This window comes from Oxyura jamaicensis, chromosome 3 (assembly GCF_011077185.1).
Source record: "Oxyura jamaicensis isolate SHBP4307 breed ruddy duck chromosome 3, BPBGC_Ojam_1.0, whole genome shotgun sequence".
In the NCBI taxonomy this organism is placed as follows: Eukaryota; Metazoa; Chordata; class Aves; order Anseriformes; family Anatidae; genus Oxyura; species Oxyura jamaicensis.
Genome location: NC_048895.1, coordinates 72,810,418 through 72,831,612, shown reverse-complemented (window position 1 = coordinate 72,831,612; position 21,195 = coordinate 72,810,418). Strand labels below are relative to the sequence as shown.

Here is a 21,195-nt window from a genome sequence, read left to right as displayed (position 1 = left end):
CAAAATGTAAGGCAGCTGGCATAATCTGTAGTTGCCCAAGGTTTTTTTTAGTGGTTTTTCACTCACAGAGGATATAATTCCCTTGCTGTGAGTGCAAGAACCTGGCTGTCCTGTAACTGTCCCTTCCACTGTTTATAGGTAATTCCTTAACTGTGTCTCCTAATTCAAACAGGAAGGCTTGGCTCAAGCCTGTAATGACTCAGATCACTCTGTTATGTCAGAACACAGCACTTAGCTCAAATGTTATCTTGCTCTCTACATACATGTGTGCTCAAGTCTGGCAGTGTGTTGCTTAAAAAAATTGCCTTTCTCTCTGTGACTCAGAGGTAAACAACACGGGCCATTTCTATGGGTTTTACCTGAGATTTCAGGTGCTTTTCCTCATCCGTGCTAAATCTCTTCAGTATGGTCTAGAGCACTTTCCACTGTTCAAATTAAAGCTGTGCTGCAGTGAAAAAGGGAGATAATAGGACCAAAGAGGGGCAGAAGAAGAGATGTGGATATGTAATCTAGTGGTGTTAACAGTCAGGTGGAACAAAGGTGTTTTGGCTTCTGGTCCTTGCTCCCAGACCTTTGTAGTTTACCCAGTACCTATAATCCACCTAGCTGACATAGAATTAAAAAAAAATCACATCAGTCCTGTACTTAGCTCCACTTGGAATAAGGACTGAGGCTCACCTGCAGCTGTTATGGAGTGGAAACCTCTTCTCCCTCTTCTTTCTGCAAGTCTGGTGCTGTAACATTTCCCTTACTGCCTTGCATGTACAAAACCCGGGCTCCTACAGTATCTGCATGGTTGTGCAAGATAATGGCAATAATTACATGATGCACACTGGTAACTCCTTTCATGGATGGCTTACAGAACTCCTTAAAAACATCCATTCATTTTCACAACATGCCTGGCAGGTAGATAAGGGTTATTATGCACACAAGACATTATTTATTGTGAACTGAGAGGCAGTACTCTATTGCTGGTACACCAAAGATAAATTACTTGCCCAGGCAGAACCTGGAAGGGAACTTAGGGTTGCTCCAAACCATGTGTTTCAATCCCTGGGCCAAAGCAGTTCTTTCAAAGTTATTCAACCTGGCAGAAGTTAAAGCACTTGCTTATGCCGATGCGATAAATCTTGGACTCCTGGTTTACCACGGTGCGGGTGAGAGAAGAAGTGGAACCTGGAGAGGTGCTGATAAGGCCCTCTGTGCTCCCCGAGCTGCTCCTGGGTGCATGCATGTGGTTCAGCTCCTGCCCCCCCGGGGGGAGCGCTTCTTCTAGACTGCGTGATGAGTCAAGGTATTGTGGCCGAGACTACAAGCATTGGCTCTGTCACCGAGCAGACAGACAGACATTCAAAGAAACCACAGCCCTCTGGTTGCTTTGCCCTTGTTTGCTTAATCAAATTCAGGTTGTGTGCGCGCACAGGCATTTTTCACCCACAGCACAAACAAATGCTGCTCAACACCTGAGGGAGGGTGGCTGGCTCTTAGAAATGCCTCTGGAAATGTGACTCACGGAAGAAGTAGCGGGAGGCTCCTATGGCATTCGCTCTAACGCGGGAAAGATCATTCCCTCTTACTGTAAGTGAGCTAATTATATTACTGTAAATCTCACTCTCACATTTTCAGCTACCTCCGCATCAGCTCACAGGCTTCACTTATGTAATTGTGGAAAACTTTCTACCAAAGAGAAGATTCCTTCTGAATGCCACGTTGTTTGCAGAAGGTTTGAGTGTGAGCGTAGGCGGGGATGGGAGGCTTCGGTGCAAGTCGTAGAATGCACTTCTTTGACTAAAAGTGGTACCTTTTCTAAAGGTCAGGAGGACACAGATTTGTGCATTAAATTGCACCACGAGCCTATAAGAATAACAACAAAAATGAGCATGCTAAGAAAGGAAATATTTTTCTTTTTCTGTGGGATAAATCCAGTTTACATTCAAGTTGTGGATGCCCATTCTCTGGAAGTGTTCAAGGCCAAGCTGGATGGGGCTTTGAGCAACCTGGTCTGGTGGGTGGCATCTCTGCCCATGGCAGAACGTTGGAGGTAGACGGTCTTTATGGTCCCTTACAACCCAACCCATTCTGTGATTCTATGGTACACAAATAGGCCAAGTTTTTTATCCCTAACTTTCAATGAAACACAATATTTCCTTCTACATCCTGCCTTGGTCTTGCCTACTGCCTCTGACCTTATCATTAGGCAGTCCTGACTACATTTCAGGGGTCCCTGTCTTACCACTTACAGGCGCATCCTAAAAGTCAGCTCTTCCTACATAGGCCCCCACTAACATCGTGAGAGGACCTGGGACTTTGGTCAGGAGCATTTGATACACAAGGATGCAGATGATGAGCTGAGATCAGTGAGCACTTTGGGGATAAAGGGTACACCATAGCTGTGTCAGCTGTGATCACTATAGTGAGCTGGGTTAGGCCTCGTTAAGGGTGGTGGGTGTAGAAGCGATTCTGCCATTTGGGCTAACGAGGCAGCAGGTAATGTCTGCTCTGCTTGGAGACAGGGAAGGAAGGAGAGCAGTGCCTGCAAGCCCCCCTCTCACTGAAGCTCACAGACACCACTGCACCTTAAAGGATTTCTGGGAACAAAACACTGGCACTGATGGATGCAGCTGTGTGTGCCAGCTCTTGCTGGAGCAGCCAAGGGGAGTATCAGAGGGACAGAAGTATCACGGACACAGAACAACACTATGAGCATGTCCTGAGAACATCTGAGAGAGCACCTGGGGCAAAAGGCTGACTGGAAAACAAACCTGCATGGCAGGAGAATACTCAGGGCACGATTACATAGCCCGGTGCCCCTGGCTGGTGCTTTTCCACCTGTGCACCCAGCTGGCCTGGGAGGAGAGTCTGAGCTCTTCTGTGCTGCCCCTCTGAGGATGCTGTTGTGCTCAGCTGGTCCGGGTCCAGCTGCCTGGCAGCCCATGCGGAGCAGCCTGTCCATGCCTGATCAAAGGCATGTCTACACAGCCACTGAGCTGCTCCCTTCTTATTTTTCATTTTAATGTCTGCTGTGTTCAGAAACTAAAAGAAAAGAAGGAACATTCCTTGTAAATAAGGTAGAAAAGCTCAAGCAATTGACACCACCGTATTCTCCATCTAACTGCAGCAGCCCACTGAGCTATGCATTTGACATAGATGGCTGTTGTGTAGAAGAGACAATGTTATTTGAAAAATACGGTTTCTAACAGATCACAGAACTTCATCCATTGCCTAGGAATCCAAATGGCAATAGGCCATAAAAAAGGGAGGGAAAGGGTCACTCTAGCCCATTCTTCTAAATTAAAAACAAGCAAAGAAAAAAAAAAAAAAGTTGCAGAACATCAACTGAGGAACTAACATCCGAGTCCAGGAAATTGTCAGACAAAGCAACTACAATTTATATGTACCCCTTGCTGCTTGTTAGGATTGTGTCCCTACACTTGTACCTCTGAACAGTGTCCACATGCAGACAGTGGTGAAACTAAGGAGGGTTGAAGAAGTCATTTTCTGAAGCTGGCACCAAATGGAGGCATAAATAGGGGATTTGTGCCAATGCTGGGCCACAGGAAGAGGGAATAGAAGGCTGTCGTGACAGCACAAGCAAGAAGAGTCTGAAAGCAACCTGGAAGGCACAGAGTATGTGTTTAAGCTCTGAGTAAAGCCTTTTTCCTGTAGCTTTTATTGTCTCTATAAATGCCTGATGAAGAATGTTACATTATGCTGTTTATAAACTGTAACACAGTTCATACTCTGAAGAAATTTTTTATTTTATTTTTTTTAAACTACAATAGTTGATTATTTCATCCTGTGAATACTTCATAAAAGGATATACATAAGCTTTCTTTAAATTGTGATACTGAATTCGTATACACAGGTATTCTAATTCATCCATCAAAACAAACATTTTGGATTTGATCTGTCTTACACTTTATAATTCACACATTAAAATGAGGGGCCAAATAACATAGGGCACTCCTTAGGGCCCAGTCCTTCTCCAGTTGAGTTGAACTATGATGTTTTCTTTTCTTTTATCTTCATAACCTTTAAAGAATAGCTAGGCTCAGGATGCTTTATACTACCTGAGGAGCTAGCGTTACTTCTTTAAAAAAGAATAATAATCTGTTGATCACAGTCAAGATTTAGTGCTCTTCTTTAGCAAGGTACATGTGACAGAAGTCACCACCTCTGCATCCGCAAATGATGCAGAAGAATGCATCTGAAGAAGTGGGGACATTTGATGTTTTCTGATAGTGTCTCCTCCCACACCAAACCCCCATCCGTTGGTGAGGTGAATAACTGATCTCAGATGGCCTTTAAGAATTAAGTTCAAAGATCATAAAGCAAAAGAAGGACCTGACATTCATCGTTTTTTTGTCAGCCAGAAGTTTTTAACACCCACCACTCCCCTTCACGATTTTGAGGGACTAACCAGACAGGCCTGAAAGTTGTTGACATGTTGGTACTGGGCCAGCAGGAGTGGCGGAAGGAGAGGCCGTCCCTTGTGATGATGGCACCTCCTCTCTCTGGGAGCTGGGCGTATCTGTTCTGCCCACGAGGCGCTGGCAATACGTCTCTACTAAAGCCACGTTTCTAGATTCCTATGAGTCACACTACTTTCTTATTAAAGGAGCAGATATTTTTAGAAATTTAAGAGGATCAAGCAAATGGTGCTACTCTTTGTTTTAGGTCCACAATATGCTCTAACATCTTTGATCCCTTAGTTTTTCAACACCCTTTTAGATGTGCAAATGTGTTGTAAGTTAACACACAGTTCTGGATTGTTTAATTGTTCAAGAGAAAAGTATGGAGATTATGGCTAGAAAAGCATAAATATGGAAAAATCTCTGTAAGGCCTGAGCATTGATAACAAACTGAGTGTTTAATCCTTTTATTCACGAGTGACAGACCTATGCTCTCTGTGGTTTACCAGACTTAGAACATCAAGTGACAAAAGGAAAATAAGAGCACTAAGGACATAAAATGAAGACAAAATATTTTATTATTATTATTTTTTTTCTTTAAAAAAAAAAAAAAAAAAAAAGACCTTGTTTAATTCAGCACATTCTTATGCAGCTGGGATGAACCTAACTAGAAGTTTAGTTTTCTAGCTGAAGCAGGGCCGTATCTAAAAACATTACTCAAAATATATTAAGATCTACTACTTATCTTCATTTCAGAGCTAACAAGCATGAAATCTATCTGACCGGTTTAAAATCTGTACAAGAATACTATGACAAATCACAATCAGCTGTCACATTTGCCTGTTTTATGTTTTTATTGTTCATTATCTGTGACCATTTATTCAAGCCAAGTGTTGTTGTATGAATGTTGGTTTTCATTTAACCAAGAAAATTGCTAGGATCAAATAACTATCTAAACACTTGTTGCAAAGATTGATGGATAAAGTGTATCTCCAATAAATTCACAAAGCTGTAATATAGCCCTAACTAATGCTGTGAAAGAACAAGAAATTTCTGTTTCCATAGGAGTTCTACGAAATTAACATTTACTTTGGTTTAAACTAGAATGAAAACAAATTAATTGCCATGACTGAAAAAAAAAAAAAAAGTCCTTCTATCACAATACTCTTCTTTCTGTGACAGAAAGCAAATTACAGTTTGAAACTAAAAGTAGCTTTGCAAAACACCTCCTCCCCCATAGCTTCCATTCCAGAAATGTTGAAATGGAATATTTTGACCTTCTCACAATACTTCTTCCCAATTTTTTTCCCCCAAACAAAAGGTTGTGAAAATCAACATGCCTCAGAGAGCAGTTTTGGTTTGACAAAATGGCATTTTCTGATGGAAAAAAAACATTCCATTGGAAAAATTTTTAACCAGCTCTAGCAATAACTCTGGATTTCACACTCTGGGCTAAATTCACAACCCTTCACTCTCTGAAATGAGCTGGAACACTTGAGAAGTAAGGAACTAATCAGGGGAAAGAAGCACCCTCCCAGTATGGTCTGGAGACTACAGGGGGGCCTACTGGAATGGATCCGCACAGGCAGACTGCTGTACGGGTTCCCATGGTGTCTGGTCCCACCAGCCCAATTACAGGATCAGAGGCAGATTTGTAAGAGTCAGATTTTTTATTATTTTATTTTATTTTATTTTTTTTCTGAGGAAATAGCTTCATTTTGTTTTGTTTCTTGCTGTTCTTGGCATGAAATTCATGTTTTATTGGTATGAAATACAAGTCTGTTTTGACACTTGCGGAGACAACGCAGACAGAGAGAAACATCTTTCTAGCTATAAACTGAAGTTTGTATGCCTTGTAAATAGTTTTTTATTGCCCATATAATATAAAAGAAAAAAAAGAAAATTTGCTACAAACACAGATAAGTTATCTATGTCTTGCTGTGTACTTTCCTCTGTCTTTCAAAACAGGAACCTGGTTCACTGAGAGCATCTGATCCTTTCGTGTACTTCAGCATGAGGCAATAAGCAAATCCCTAAAATCTGAGCACAGCTTCAGTGCATAGCTGTGAAATGTTGCCTCCCATCAGGTTGGGGAGGAAGTTCCTTCTCCCCATGCCTGCCAGCAGCAGAGACAAGACGATCTCGGTGTCTCTTTGACCTGAAGTGGCTCAAAACCATGGGACTAATAAAAAGAGTCTGGAGGTTTGATCTGTGCTGTCAGAAAGCCATCGCCCCTACTTTAAGTTACTTTTGATCTACTGTAAGAGCTACAATGTACAGGGCTGAAGCCAGCACATTTTTGTCTTGGAAGAGACACAGATCTCTTATCTGCATGTTGCTTCCATATCTAATACAGCATAAATGCAACTTTCATCCTATAAGGACTTGAGGCTAAAGCAGGCAGGAAACAATGTTTTCTATCTCTGAAAACTTTTCTTCTCTCTCTCTCTCTCTCTTTTTTTTTTTTTTTTTTTTTTCCCAGTAAGTCTGTACCTCATTAAGATGAATCAAATGTCTTTAAACCCTTTTCTCACACACACAGTGCAGACTTAGCACCCAAGACAGTGGAGATGCAGAAGCCTCAAGAAATCACATTGGAGGACTGAACGGCTACATCTGAACCCAAGAGCGGAGTGGTGCTGGGGCAATCTCCAGCTCTGTGGCACATTCTGGCCAAAGCCACTGTGTTGCATGTCCCCATCCCCAGGAGCAGGGCCTGAAGCCCTGGGGCTCTGACCCATGCTGACTCCTGAGCAATGCTAGCAGGCCTGGGCTAAAATTGTGCCAGGGACCTTTGTAATGCTTTAATAGCATAACCAAGTCCCAGCACCCCAGTCCACAGTGCTGACGCTGTGTAATTAACTAGTATAGTTGTACTGGATCAGTCCAGGGGATGCTCTGAAATCTTCCACTTAAGCTTCGTGTCTCCAAGCTATTGGTGCTTCTGCTTTAAGTTGTTTTAAAACTTGATGACATTGGTTGATCCAAAGTTATAACAGGAGGACACTTTGCCATGACATGTTAAGGGCTCCACATACAGTCAGCTATTGTTATTTCGGATAATGGGAGGCAGAGTTTTGCCTAGGTAATAGAAAATCTTGTATGGGCTCCATGGGATGGAGTTGAAAACCAGCTGGCTATGACTAATCTGCTCAGGTCTACCAGGCTAATTCCAGCTCTGTTGAAATTCTGGTAGTTTTCTGCAATGTACTTTAAATATCGCTGTGGTGTACTCACTTTTCCTCTAGGTTATGGGAGAGTTTTTAAATTGGTATACAAATGTTCCACATATTTGCAAGAGGTAGGAATTACAGACAAATTTTTTAGAGTATTTGTTCAGAGCTGGGGCTCCAGAAATACTCATTTCTTTGTGAAACTTAAAGGGAACCTTGCAGAACTTTGCACTTCACCCACACACCATGGATTTACCTTTTTTTTTTTTTTTTTTTCCTCACCAAAAAGGCATGAGAGTACTGTCTTCTCTTCCCAGAAAACTGTGGTACAGTTTTGTCTCTTCTCCCACACAATGAACCTACCTTTGCCTTGAGCTCTTGAGCTTAAAAAGTTCTTGTTCAGGTTTATCCTGATGAAATCCTCTGGTATATTCCAGAGGCTTTTCTGCCTCCTTGCCAAAAGTTAATTTGTACCTGTTCCTGTACATTTTAATACTCTCTCCCATAGCTGTAGAGATTAGCCTCAGTATGTTTCCTAGCTCCCAGCCCTTTCTCTTAGACTTTGACTTTTCTTCAGAAACCTGACTGGGACCTTTCTTCCAAGGCTGTGTGATCTCGGATGGCTTCCCTTGATAAAAAATACTTAACTGATAAGGGCATGGATTGCTGTATGGTTCCTACAGGTCTGGGAATGAGCTCACTGAGAGCTCAGTGTTCACCTAACTTGAAGCTACCCTTCTCTGGTCTATGAGAAGCAACTCTGGGTGACTTATAAGAACCTGACTCATGTAAAAATGGTCTGTGCCGAATCTGTGTGTGCCTGTCCCCAAGTCTTCAGAAGAAATATAACCACATCATCAATTATCTGTCCCCCTCCAATGACAAGTAGAGAAGACCAGTTATTTGAAGCTCTATCAGACTGAAAGTTGATGCAGAGTAGATTACCAAACTGTTTACTGCCTTTCTATAGTATAATTTGTATACTTTCTAATGTATAGCCTCTCCCTGTGCATTTTGGCTTGCAATCTTAAACAAAAACTCCTAGTCTACAATAATGAGAATGTGTATACATGCTATTTATCTATATCTTTATAGCTTTTATTTGGACAACTCATTAGATTATTGTCTGATGAGTTTAGAGCCTGACCATTATCTCTTAAAAGACTGTGCCTGGTCAAGCATGTGGACCTGAGCTGCCGATCTAAGGCTCAAGCAATGCTAGTAAAAATCGTACTTTGCTGGATGTCAGTGATTCACTCCCAAAATATGAAGCATGATAGAATGAGATGAAAAATAAGTAAAACATCTTTCAGGAAGAAATCGCAGAGATCGCATTTAAGAAGAGACATCTCAGCACCAGCTTTAAATGTTTACTATGTGGAAATCAGAGCTGTATCTCAAACTCCTGTGCTGGATTTAGCCCTTTCACTGAGGCAGAAACCTGTATCAAATGGACATTTCCCAACATTTCATTGGAATGTCATACCTCTCTGAAGGCTTGAATACAACATCTTGGCCTCCAGCTGCAGCCACAGCTCCAAGGATTATTCCCCTGGCACAGAGGTGGGCTGGCACAGTGACTCAGGAATGAGCAGTGGTGGTGTTCACTGGCATAATGTGGGAGATTCACTAATGTCATCACCAAGGACTTGTTTATACTTAAAAACTGACAGAGGTGTAATTAGATTTACTTAAAGCCAGTGTAGTTACATCACTATGAAACTTTGGTTTAATAGTATTCAGAATGGTTGAAACCTCAGTTACAACAGTTTACTTTAATTGTGATTACAATATAAATGAGGTTGAAAACTGATTTAGTTATTACTGGTACTTCTATTTTGTGGTACATCAGGATAAAAATACTCATTCTAGTGTGGTTGCTTTCTTCCCCTCCCCCAACAGAAGTCAAATCTTCTACATTGCTCATGTTTTCAATATCAAAAAATAACCTTTCTCTTACATTAATACAGGAGATGTTTGTTCATTGGAAATTTCACCATTGCATGAAGATGTAAAAAAGCCCAAGATGTTTCTGTTAAGAGAAGGCGATAGATGGAACAAGATGAATAGGAGCTGGACTCGATGATCCTTGTAGGTCCTTTCCAACTCTGGATATTCTACGATTCTATGAATATTTTAAAACTCTTAGTAGCCAAGTAATAAAGATATTTTGGTGATAGAATTGGTTTTATTTCAGTAGCATATCAAACAAGAATTCCTTGTGCCGAGCTCTTTATGTGCATGATCTAGATATGCTTCATTTGATGGATTTCATGATTCATTTGTTCTGCTTTGTAGGAAAGGGTTTCTTAATACATGTGGTGTTTAAATTATATGTATGTAGAATACATACTTCAGCCCGGTGATGAAGTGTGATTGAATTCATTCATGAGACAGTACTGGTGGTTCCAGTCCATAAATATAGTATTACTGCTGTATTTATTTTGGAAATGAATTGGGCAAAAACTAAACATAGAAAATCACACCTACTGGGGCCTATTTTACTTGTTGTTCTTTTAACTTGTTTGGCAAAGGTCATCCATGTAATGCACAATCCAAGCCCCAGCAAACTGGACTGCAAATCTTCTGATGTAAAATAACAGTTGGGGACATGGGACGGGAGATTTCCTGAGCTGTTCTTGGTGCATCTTTACTGATAAACAATGTGAGTGTTTTCCAGCCCCCTCTCCCTTTCATTTACACACATCCCCATAAATTTGTGTTTTGCCACCTCTCAAGAAAGAAAGACACAGGCCCCAAGAGCAAAGTCACAACATGATTTGAATTTTAAAAATGTCTAGCCTTTACTACTGGATTGCTTTTTGTCGTCAGAAAAGCTGCTAATCTAAGGAATAGGTCTAACATGCTTGAAACTCCATGGGAAAAATGGCATGCAAGATGGACTCCAGACTTTATGTAATGTTGCAAGTACCCCATTGTATTTTGAGTCATAAAAAAGAAAGGTTGCATGCACTCCTCTGTGACTCAAAGCTACATGTCTGAAAGTGAATTGTATTTGCTTATCATTCATGCATGATTGTGTTCTTTTTTTGTTGGCCAGGTTTTTGCTTCCTGGAAAGCACTTTTGATTTTCAGTGATCTGCAAGAAATTGTTCTTTCCCAAGGCAATGCTGACATCACACCACTCCTCCATAAGATTGCTCTGGGCATGGCCCTGTGTGTTTTTCCCAAGTGCACCCAACACTTGGCCCAACTCTATATCCCCAGACACTCAAATTGCAACAGACTCACTGAATGTTCTGGATATTCAGAGTATGCAAAGTGGAATCCTTGCATAGGGACTGAGAGGTAATTTTATATTGAATTTTCTCCCTTATTATCTGAGTTCAGTCTATGACCATCCTAAAAATATTTTTAACATTTTAAATATTTTTTTGCCTTTCATCCTTTTTCTAGTCTGCAGTGCCTTGGATCTTCTGTCTCAATCCCCCGTTTCCTCATCACACTGTTTTTCTGGTTCTGGGGTTTTGCTCTGTTGATATTTCTGTCTATTTTTGTCTGTTTTCTCTCTTCTTGTTGTTTTGGCTAAGTTCTTTTGCCAAATTCCATGACCCTTTACTTGACTTACCTCTCTCAATTTTATTTATTAATTTATTTTTAACTAGGAGTACCTTTTCTTTCATTTTTCTTCTCGGTTATCCTGATTTTTCCCGCCCTTTTCTTGTTTGTTTCTTCATTCTGCTATTTGTACTGTGGTTGCTAGAGATCCCTCATTTGTCATGATAAATACATAATATGCGATTAGATACATTCCCAGTTTCAAGAAGTTTCCAAACTAAATTGAAAAGAAACGCAAAAAAGATTTCGGAAAGAAGGGAAATACTACTATCTCCATTTTACAGAGGGGAAATAGTGATAACAAGAAAATCTTCACTGTTTTTTAGGTCCCACAGAAAGCCTGTGAATGAACCAGAAGGAAACACCAAACCTCTCAGGTTTCATTCAGTGTCTTACTTGTAACTTCTTACCATTTTTTTCAAGCATTTGCAGTGTATTGATTTGCAGTGTGATGAAGATAATAATGGCACTGTCCACAAAAAAATGTATTACCTACATTACTATTTTTTTACCATAAAACTTGCTGATTACTTGGCATACACTGCATTACAAAACAATAATTATTTTAAGAAGAACGGTTTTATTTGGTGTATTTTTTTTCCCATGACCAATTCACGTCCTATTGTGAAAGCCCACTAGATAGCCAGCCCTGTAAGTTCTGCATTTAGACAACAAATTCTCTGAAGACAATTTGAATGATCTAGTTTTCCTAGTTTGTCAGTTCCATTAAGATGAACTGTGAAACACATTATAATAAATCCATAAATTCACCTCAGTCTGTGCTCAAAAACTGTATGTTAACTGAAATGGGAGTCATTATTAACAAATAATGATTGTTTCTGTGAGCATTTAATGCTTGGCACTAACTGCAGTATCAGCTGACAATTCTAGTGTTTGTTCTCATGAAGGAGTTGTGGGTACCCAGGTATGTGTCTGTGGGGTTAGCTGGACCTTCATCACCAATTACTGCTTGCTCCTTGCTGTTTTCATCTGCTACAGAAAGGCCACTTCTCTCTGTATCCATTCATCTGGGGAGCTTGTGCATAAATATGTAAGGGGACAAGTCCAGAAAGAGCACAGAGCTTCTGAACCTCCCTATGTATTACAGAGCTACAGGGATTCTGGGGTCACTCAACTTCCTAGGTCCCTAATTATAAGTATGCCTCTGCAACAACTGGGAGGGCCAAATGGGCTCCAGGTGCATGGCAGTATTCACCTTTCCTCATCTAAAAGTAGAGGATTAAAGCCATGATTTGTTGGGTGCACTCAGAGATTCAGCATGTGCTGATCTCAGAATAGTCCCCCTGCCCAGGACATTGGGCTTCCAGACACCTTCTTCCAGCTGACAGAGCTGCATGCTTGTCTCCTGGTGGTGCATAACCAGAAGCAAATCAACCCTGCATTCAGATGTGTCAGCTGTCTGGCAGAAGGGCATTGCTGTGACAGAGTAAATCCCTCTGGGACTGCTAACATCACCTTGTGCAGAGCTTTCCCCACCTGCACTGTGGCCTTGGCCTTTCACAAGCCATAACCACCATGGGGCACACGTGCCTTTGGTGTAAGTCCATTAGCTTGGGTGAATTTGTAGCAGAAAAGCATGTGTATGAACAACAAGACATGTCTCAGTTCAGCTGTGCTTAAACTTCTCTCTTTCCCCTAGTGCATCTGTTACTCCTGAGAGTAGACTGGGAGAACTAGTCATGCTATTTATAAATATAGCCATGTAGTACAGCATAAATATGCTTTAAACATATTTATGCCACCAAGGGGATTTCAGGATTAGTGTAATTGCTCTGCAGTTGCCTCAGTAAATGTGATGTGATGAATTTATATTGGTGCTGCACTGAGGCATGGGGATGGGAAGCGAAAGCAAAGTGCAGAGTCTGCTGAGGCTGCCCCCACTGATGGAGAAGCTTCTCAGATGTCTCAAAGAAGCCAATGCTCACATCCATTCAAACCGAAAAATCAAAAATGAGTGCACTGACATTAAAACAAAAACCAAACCCACCAGCAGCCTTCTGATGAAGACTGAGAGGTGCCAGAGTGAAGATGAAAGCTACGCCAAATTTTGATCTCACAAGCACTAATGTAAATACAGAGCAAGAAATCTATGAAGTGGGTTTGAAATGGGCCTAGAAGGGCTTATTTACATCACATTAATGTAGACACTGACTCAAATCCACAACTTATGAGGCTACATGATCCCTCTACAGTTAGGAGGTAGCTCAGAGGGATGCAGAGGTACACAAGGAAAACTAGTTCTCTAAACTATTCTAGAAGAACCAGTCTGTCTCTCCGTTAATGGTAAAGACAGTCTGTGGAGATAGTCTTGTCACGTTGGTGACTAAATTAGGTGCACAAAATTAGGCAGAGTAAAAATGCCCTGAAGTATCCAGATGCAGAATCCCAGAAAGAAAAAATGACTTCTTTTAAAAAGCTGTGGCTAATGCAAAAAATGTTGGGTGTCACCGTTATATTCCAGATCCCCCCAAAGCCTGCAATCTGCTCCCAGGCTTTGATTATCATTAAGACGATCTTCTCTTTAAGAAGAAAATTTGCAGCTGTTAATCCAGTTTCTCTCCTTCCCTTGTCATTGGTAATCTCACTGGAGCATTACAGCGAACTTCAGTTAGAAGAATACTTGCTTGTAGATGCCACACCTAAAACTCTTGAGGCCTGGCTCCAAGTGGATGTCAGCTAAGTGCTGTGCTGTTTAGCACTCTCTGGTTGTATTGGGATAACAGAGGTGCACCTGCAAGGACGGCCTTTTATTTTCTCCATCTCATATTAGCTTCTTGACTTGTACTCGCACATGTAAAGCCAAGCATAGGTGCATGTAGAGGAGCATGGTCAAAAGGCAGAGCAGGACTCCAGTCCTACAGCTAAGCACACACCTCTATGACACTCAGACATGCTACTCATTCAACTTGACTTACCAGCTATAACCACTTCTACCCTCTTTAAGACAAAGTAAACATCTAAGCTGAAGGTGGTTTACCTAACCAGCTGGCCTCCACCCTGTAATGCCCGAGTCAGGCGATGGCAACTCGCGTTGGAGAGATGGCAGCTTTGTCTCTCCATTGCAGTGGACCTGGTGGCTCCCATGGCCAGCTGTCACAGGTGAGGAGCATTTAGGAAAGTTGCTCCTTGTGAATGCTCAGTGGTTAGTTACCATCTCCGTGCTGAGAGAGAAACCTGGCGGAAACAATGCAGATGGGCTTAACATGCACTGTCTGCACTGTCACACTCGATTTGGCACATTGGCAGGTGTGCAACCACACCTCTGGGTCAAGAGTACAGTCACTTCACCCACTGACACACACCCAGTGTGCTGGGATCAAGGCAAGGACAGGCTCACAGGCAGCACTGGGTGTGAGGGCAGCCTGCATTGTACTGGGTTCAAGACAGCATCGTCAAAGCCTGAATTTCTGCAGGTGTGAGAATAAACCTCTGAAGATTGACACACTGTTGTCAACCACACACTGAGCTTTCTTCACCAAAAAGAAGTGATGGTAATTCCCAAAGGCCTTAATGTGGACACATTTCCAGAGCAACCAGCCATAACACTAATACATCTGCTACAGCAGTGAACAGGCCTTGTTACCCAAAGGAGAGATCTCCCCTTGCTTTTATCCCAGTGGCCTCACAGGCAACCTGCCTGAGCTGACCTGGTTAGAAGTAGGCAGAAGTACATGCTTTTGAAGAGATAAGAGAGTTTTTCTATTACTGTACTGCCTCTGCATTGCCTCTGCAGCTCAGTGCTGTGCTTCCTGCAGATTTCCTGGAAGGTGGCCCGTGTCATCCTGACCTGCTGCAGTGACAGTTTGTCATCCTGCATCTGGAACACAATCTTTTGCCATCAACTGAGGTTTCTTCCCTCAGCTTGCACCCTTCTGAAGTTCAGCAAGTTGTGTTTTTCAAGCTTGAGAAAAGTCCCTTACTGAAACAGCTTCTCAACCTAGTTGTCTTCCTCAGCCTTGTTTACCTCCTTGCTCTCTGCAGCTTCTGCAGCTGTTTTGTGCAGGTGGAGGCAAAGCTGGGGAGATGCCAGCTGCTGAAAAATGCACAGCTGTGTCTGCTTGGGTGATACTGGGGCAAAACTGTTGCTGACCAAAGGTAAAAATACTTTCATCAGCATTTCAGCAGCCCTTCTGGAGCCCTTGGGGTGAGCCTCAGGGTGCAGAGACCTGCCTGCTTGTGACAGACTCAGGTGTTTGAGTCAGTTACTCCAAGAGACCTTGATCCTGACACAGGGAAAGAAAAATCGTGTGATTTTGCCTGTGAAATGCAGTTAGAGTTAGCATTAAATTCTCCTGGGCATCCTGCTGTGCACATCAGAAGCTATCTCACAGTGCACAGGGACCTTGAGCTCTGAGCAAATATCTTAGGGGAAAATCCCTCCACGTCGAAATAAATAGTAAAGTAGAAGTTGACTGTCTGCTTAAACAAGGCTGGGACAACAGGGCTGAACAGATTTCCATCTCCTTCACACTCAGCCCCTGACTCTTCAGCTTTTTCTTTTTGACATGTGACTGGTACCTGGGGCCTCCAGCTGCTTTCTCCTCAAGGACCAGACAGACTTGAGCTGCTTAATCTGCAAGACTGAGTAAGGCTGAGTGCAGTCAGGTCAGGGCAGCCAAAGCCTAGAAGAGAAGAATTAGAATCATAGAATCATAGAATATCCTGAGTTGGAAGGGACCCTTAAGGATCATCAAGTCCAACTCTTGACACCGCACAGGTCTACCCAAAAGTTCAGACCATGTGACTAAGTGCACAGTCCAATCTCTTCTTAAATTCAGACAGGCTCGGTGCAGTGACAACTTCCCTGGGGAGCCTGTTCCAGTGTGCAACCACCCTCTCTGTGAAGAACCCCCTTCTGATGTCAAGCCTAAATTTCCCCTGCCTCAGCTTAACCCTGTTCCCGCGGGTCCTGTCACTGGTGTTAATGGAGAAAAGGTCTCCTGTCTCTCGACACCCCCTTACGAGGAAGTTGTAGACTGTGATGAGGTCTCCTCTCAGCCTCCTCTACTCCAGGCTGAACAGGCCCAGTGACCTCAGCCGTTCTTCGTACGTCTTCCCCTCCAGGCCTATCACCATCTTCGTAGCCCTCCTCTGGACACTCTGCAACAGTTTCATGTCCTTTTTATACTGTGGTGCCCAGAACTGCACACAGTACTCGAGGTGAGGCCGCACCAGCGCAGAGTAGAGCGGGACAATCACCTCCCTTGACCTACTAGCGATGCCGTGCTTGATGCACCCCAGGACATGGTTGGCCCTCCTGGCTGCCAGGGCACACTGCTGGCTCATATTCAACTTGCTGTCTACCACGACCCCCAGATCCCTCTCTTCTAGGCTGCTCTTCAGCGTCTCATCACCCAGTCTGTACATGCAGCCAGGGTTTCCCCGTCCCAGGTGCAGGACCCGGCACTTGCTCTTATTGAACTTCATACAGTTGGTGATCGCCCAGCTCTCCTATCCAGATCCCTCTGCAAGGCCTTTCCACCCTCATTCGAGTCCACGACTCCTCCAAGTTTGGTGTCATCAGCAAACTTGCTCAAAATACCTTCTATTCCTACATCCAGATCATTTATAAAAATATTTAAAAGTACCGGCCCTAAAATGGAGCCTTGAGGGACCCCACTAGTGACCGCCCGCCAGCCTGACGCAGCCCCATTTACCATAACCCTTTGGGCCCTGCCCGTTAGCCAATTGCTCACCCATTGTATGATGTTTTTATTTAGCTGTATGGTGGACATTTTGTCCAGTAGGATCCTATGGGAGACCGTGTCAAAAGCCTTGCTGAAGTCCAAAAAAATCACATCAGCTGGTTTCCCTTGGTCCACCATACAGGTGATCTTATCATAAAAGGAAATCAGGTTAGTTAGGCAGGACTTACCCTTCACAAACCCATGCTGGCTGGGACCAATGACTGCTTTGTCCCCCAGGTGCGCCTCAATAAGTTCGAGAACCATCTTCTCCATGATTTTACCAGGCACTGATGTGAGACTGACAGGCCTGTAATTGCAAGGGTCTTCTTTCTGACCCTTCTTGAAAATCGGCACAACATTTGCCAGCTTCCAGTCTACCGGGACCTCTCCAAATTCCCAGGATCGTTGAAAAATAATTGAGAGAGGTTCCGCGATGACGTCCGCCAGCTCTTTCAGCACCCGGGGATGAATCCCATCCGGACCCATGGACTTGTAGGGATCCAGGTGGAGTAGCAAATCCCGCACATGTTCAGGGTCGGTTGGGAGTTTGTCATCCCCACTGTCCCGGTCCTCCAGCTTGGGGCACCCTGGGTCCCAAAGCCCATCATCGGCAATGAAGACAGAGGCAAAGAAGGCGTTAAGCGTCTCTGCTTTGCCTATGTCATTGTCTGTGAGGAGACCTTCCCTATCAAGGAGCGGCCCTATGTATTCTTTAGTTCTCCTTTTTCCATTCACATATCTAAAAAAACCCTTTTTGTTTTCTCTCACAGACACAGCCAGCTTCAACTCTAGGCGTGCTTTGGCCACACGAACTTTCTCCCTACAAACACGAACAGCATCCCTGTATTCTTTCCATGACACCTGGCCCAATTACAGAGAAAGCTCCTTGAGAAATACCAAATTTTCACCAATGGATCATCCGTCTCCTGTGGGATAACACAGGTCTTCTGCAAAGCCTGTTCCTCCTCAGGTTGAAGCTTCAGGCACATCAGTTTTGGGGAATTACATTTCAATTTGTTCTCCATTGGGCTGAGAGCCATTCACTGAATCTTTTAATATCCTGCATTTCCTGAGCATCATCTCTGCTGCAGATGAAGTATGGGACTATATGAAGACAAAAGCTGATTTAGCTCTCTCCTCCTAGTTTGAAAGCCTTAGGCTTCATCCTGCTTTCTTCCCATTGATACTCTGGCACCCTGGAATCATATTTCTGTTTGGCGCAATGACTACAAATATGGCAAAATGAATTCTGTTGTCAGGCAATAATTCCTGATAGCTGATGGTGGACTTGCAGTGGTGTAATCACGCATAGAGTTTGCTCCAATGTGTTTTTAATACAACTAGGGAGACTCAGGCTATTTATTATGGGAGTCATATAAACAAGTCATTCAAACAAAATCCTTCTAATTTTACAGCAGTCTAGACATGTAGCATATTGCAAAGCCATGTCTAAGGACAGTGTCATTAAAGTTTTTATCCTTATTGCCAGTTCAGAGGAGAACTGAGGATAAATGTGGCAGTCTGGCACCTAACATATTATCCCACTGTACCTAAAAGGAGTGTCAGAGTCATCTGAAAAGCCCTTTGATTATTACACGATAAGAAAGGTTTATTTCATGTTTGCTCTGCTGGGATAACATTGGCTTTACTGTGTTTTGCCAAGTTTGCACACTTTCTGTGGGAAACCTCCTCATTCCAATAAAATGGGATGATAGGAAGCATTTTATTAGAGCTTACTGGAAAAATGTGCCATAAGTGCCAAGGAGCTGGGACTGTTGTCCAGCTGGCTGCAGACAGACACTGTGTAAGTTATAAAAAATTGCAGGATTTCTGGGCCACATGGAAATTCCCATCTCAGCTGGTGCCTGGTCTTCCCAAACCCATACACCTTCCATGAAACACATGCAAATCCTCACACACAAATCCTAAACAATGTCTAAGAAATGCAGTGCAAGGGTTACTTTAGGTCAGTGGTATTTGGAGGAGCTGGGGTTGTGTGGAGCCGACCTCTCTGCTGGAAGCCCCCTGTGCTCCCTGGGACATGGTGACAGCATGATGCTCCAATATACCTTCAGAGTGCCTCCACTCTTTCTTTTTTTCTTTTTGTTTTTATTTTATTTTTTTATGACTGAAGGTCATTTTGCAAAGTAAAGCTCAGCACAGAGCTCTCTTCACAGACTCAGAGACATCTGGAAGTAGAAATTGCCTCCCAAACGTTTATAAGATGTTAGCAATTGCCAGATTACTAGTTTTCATCTAACCTGAAACTTCCTTACTGCATTTTTAGCTTATTGTATATTGTTTATTCATGAAGATATTGTAGTAATTAGAGTTTAGGGCTAACCTTCTAAATGAGGGAATAAAATGAAGTTCAGGGGACTGCAGACCGAAAGAGAGAAGTCCTGAGGAGATGTTTGGAAGAGGAGACTAGGTCTGAGCTGTCCTTTCCTGGCACAGGAAATGCCACGGGGTGAAGGAAGGCAGAAACTGGTTGTGGGAAGAGGCAAAGGAAACTGCAGCCACTAGTGAGTGAGCGGCAAGAGTGAGAAGCATAGTAGTAAAAGAAGCCTCATGCTACATCTGGGTATGATGCGTTATTGGACACAGCATCAGTGGAAAGGCAAACTGAGGTAGAGGGGGATACGGCTTCTTAAGCTATTGTAAAAAGGTTTTAGCTCATTGCCATCACATAAATATTTTGAATGAAGTTCAGGCTCCACTAAAATCTTTGAGAATTTCACCATCAACTTCAGCAGGGCTAAAACTTCAGTCTTTGAATTTTATTGTTTTTGTGATATATATATATATATATATATATATTTATGTTTTGTTTGTTGGTTTGTGGTATCATCCTCCCCCCCCCAAAAAAAAGTGCCAAAATACAGACAGATTGGTATTAAAGCTCTGAATCCATATTTAGATCTACATTCCTGCTTTAACCAACTCAAAAGAACAGAGGCAAAACACAGAGTACTAATGGACTGAACATTCAGATCTAATGTTTAAATCCTTCAGATGGAAGTAGTCCAGTCCTGGAGTGCTGGTGTAGCCTGGGATTGAGATAAGAGACACAGATCACCACTCTAAGTGTGGATCACATTTTATTAAAAATAGTTGAGGTCAAATATACCTGAAGAAAAATAACTAGAAAAAATAGTATTATTATTTTTTTTTTTCCCTGGTCTTTCTTTTTATATCTGGTCACTCCTATTTTCATATCAATATGAAGTAATGATACAATATTGGCTATCACATGTATTTCAGTTTAAACTTTCAAATTTTATTTTCTCCTATATACTATCATTTTAATAAAAATGATGCATAAAAGTAATGATTCAGTGAACTCCCAAAGTGCTTCCCCTTCTATTAGTATATGAGATATATATTTGTGTGAATGGTAAATATTTTATAACATTACTGAGCTGGAAAAAAATGAAGGATGGAATTTTGTGAGAAGGTAAGCAAAATAGAAAACCTATAATATTTAATTTTTCTTTGATCTGAAATGTTTTATCTGAAATAAACAATTTAGTGTTGAACTTATTTAGCTCTTTAAAAAACAAAAACAAAAAAAGCATAAAGTTAATTCTGAAACACAAGCACTGTTTCAAAATGAGAGACTGACCTTTCTGTACAATTGTCCACTCCTTTTTTTTTTTTTTTTTTTTTTTTTTTTCCTGAATGCAACTGCGTATCTTCAACAAAACATCAATTAGCCTCACTGCCATGTAAATGACCTTACACTATTCATGTGATTAGAAGTTGGGCAACATTAATGTATTTTGCAATATTAAGGTGAAACAAGAGCAAAAGAAAGTCTCTGCATTGAGACAGGAAAATAAACTTTGGGAATACACATCAATGTGTGCAAAGAACATATTCTAGCATGTAAACTGTCTGCAAAAGTTTAGCTAGCATACAAACAGTCTTACAATGTGTTTGCATTTTGCAGGCCAACAAACACTCATCGTTAAATCAGTGAGGCCAGTCAAGATGTCTGTAACACAGCAAGACACACAGCAAAAACAGCAGCAATACCAGCAACAAACTTCTCTCTCCCTGCCTGCACACATAACGAACAGCGATCATGCCTAGTAGGCTGTTGGGAAGTGCATTATCTTCTGACCTTAATATCGTAGCAGAGAGAAATCGTCTTCTCAAAGGCTGGTACTTTGATCACACTCAGAAATAAAGATCAGAGGATGACTAAGAGTCTTGGGAATTGGGTTCTTGCTCTCTGTCTTGCTCATGCAGGCACACAAAAATTCACACGAAGGCACATTTTCATGTATTTGTTATTGACGCAGACACACATCAGTGAGA

General features: G+C 42.2%; 1 long non-coding RNA gene across 1 annotated transcript; it reads left to right on the top strand.

The window, feature by feature from the left end:
• Nucleotides 1-1,475: 1,475 nt before the first annotated feature.
• Nucleotides 1,476-21,003, top strand: LOC118163965. Its single transcript, XR_004749272.1, has 3 exons — nt 1,476-1,578; nt 4,152-4,279; nt 20,825-21,003. It is a non-coding gene; the product is annotated as an uncharacterized LOC118163965 (long non-coding RNA).
• The last annotated feature ends 192 nt before the right edge of the window (nt 21,004-21,195 follow it).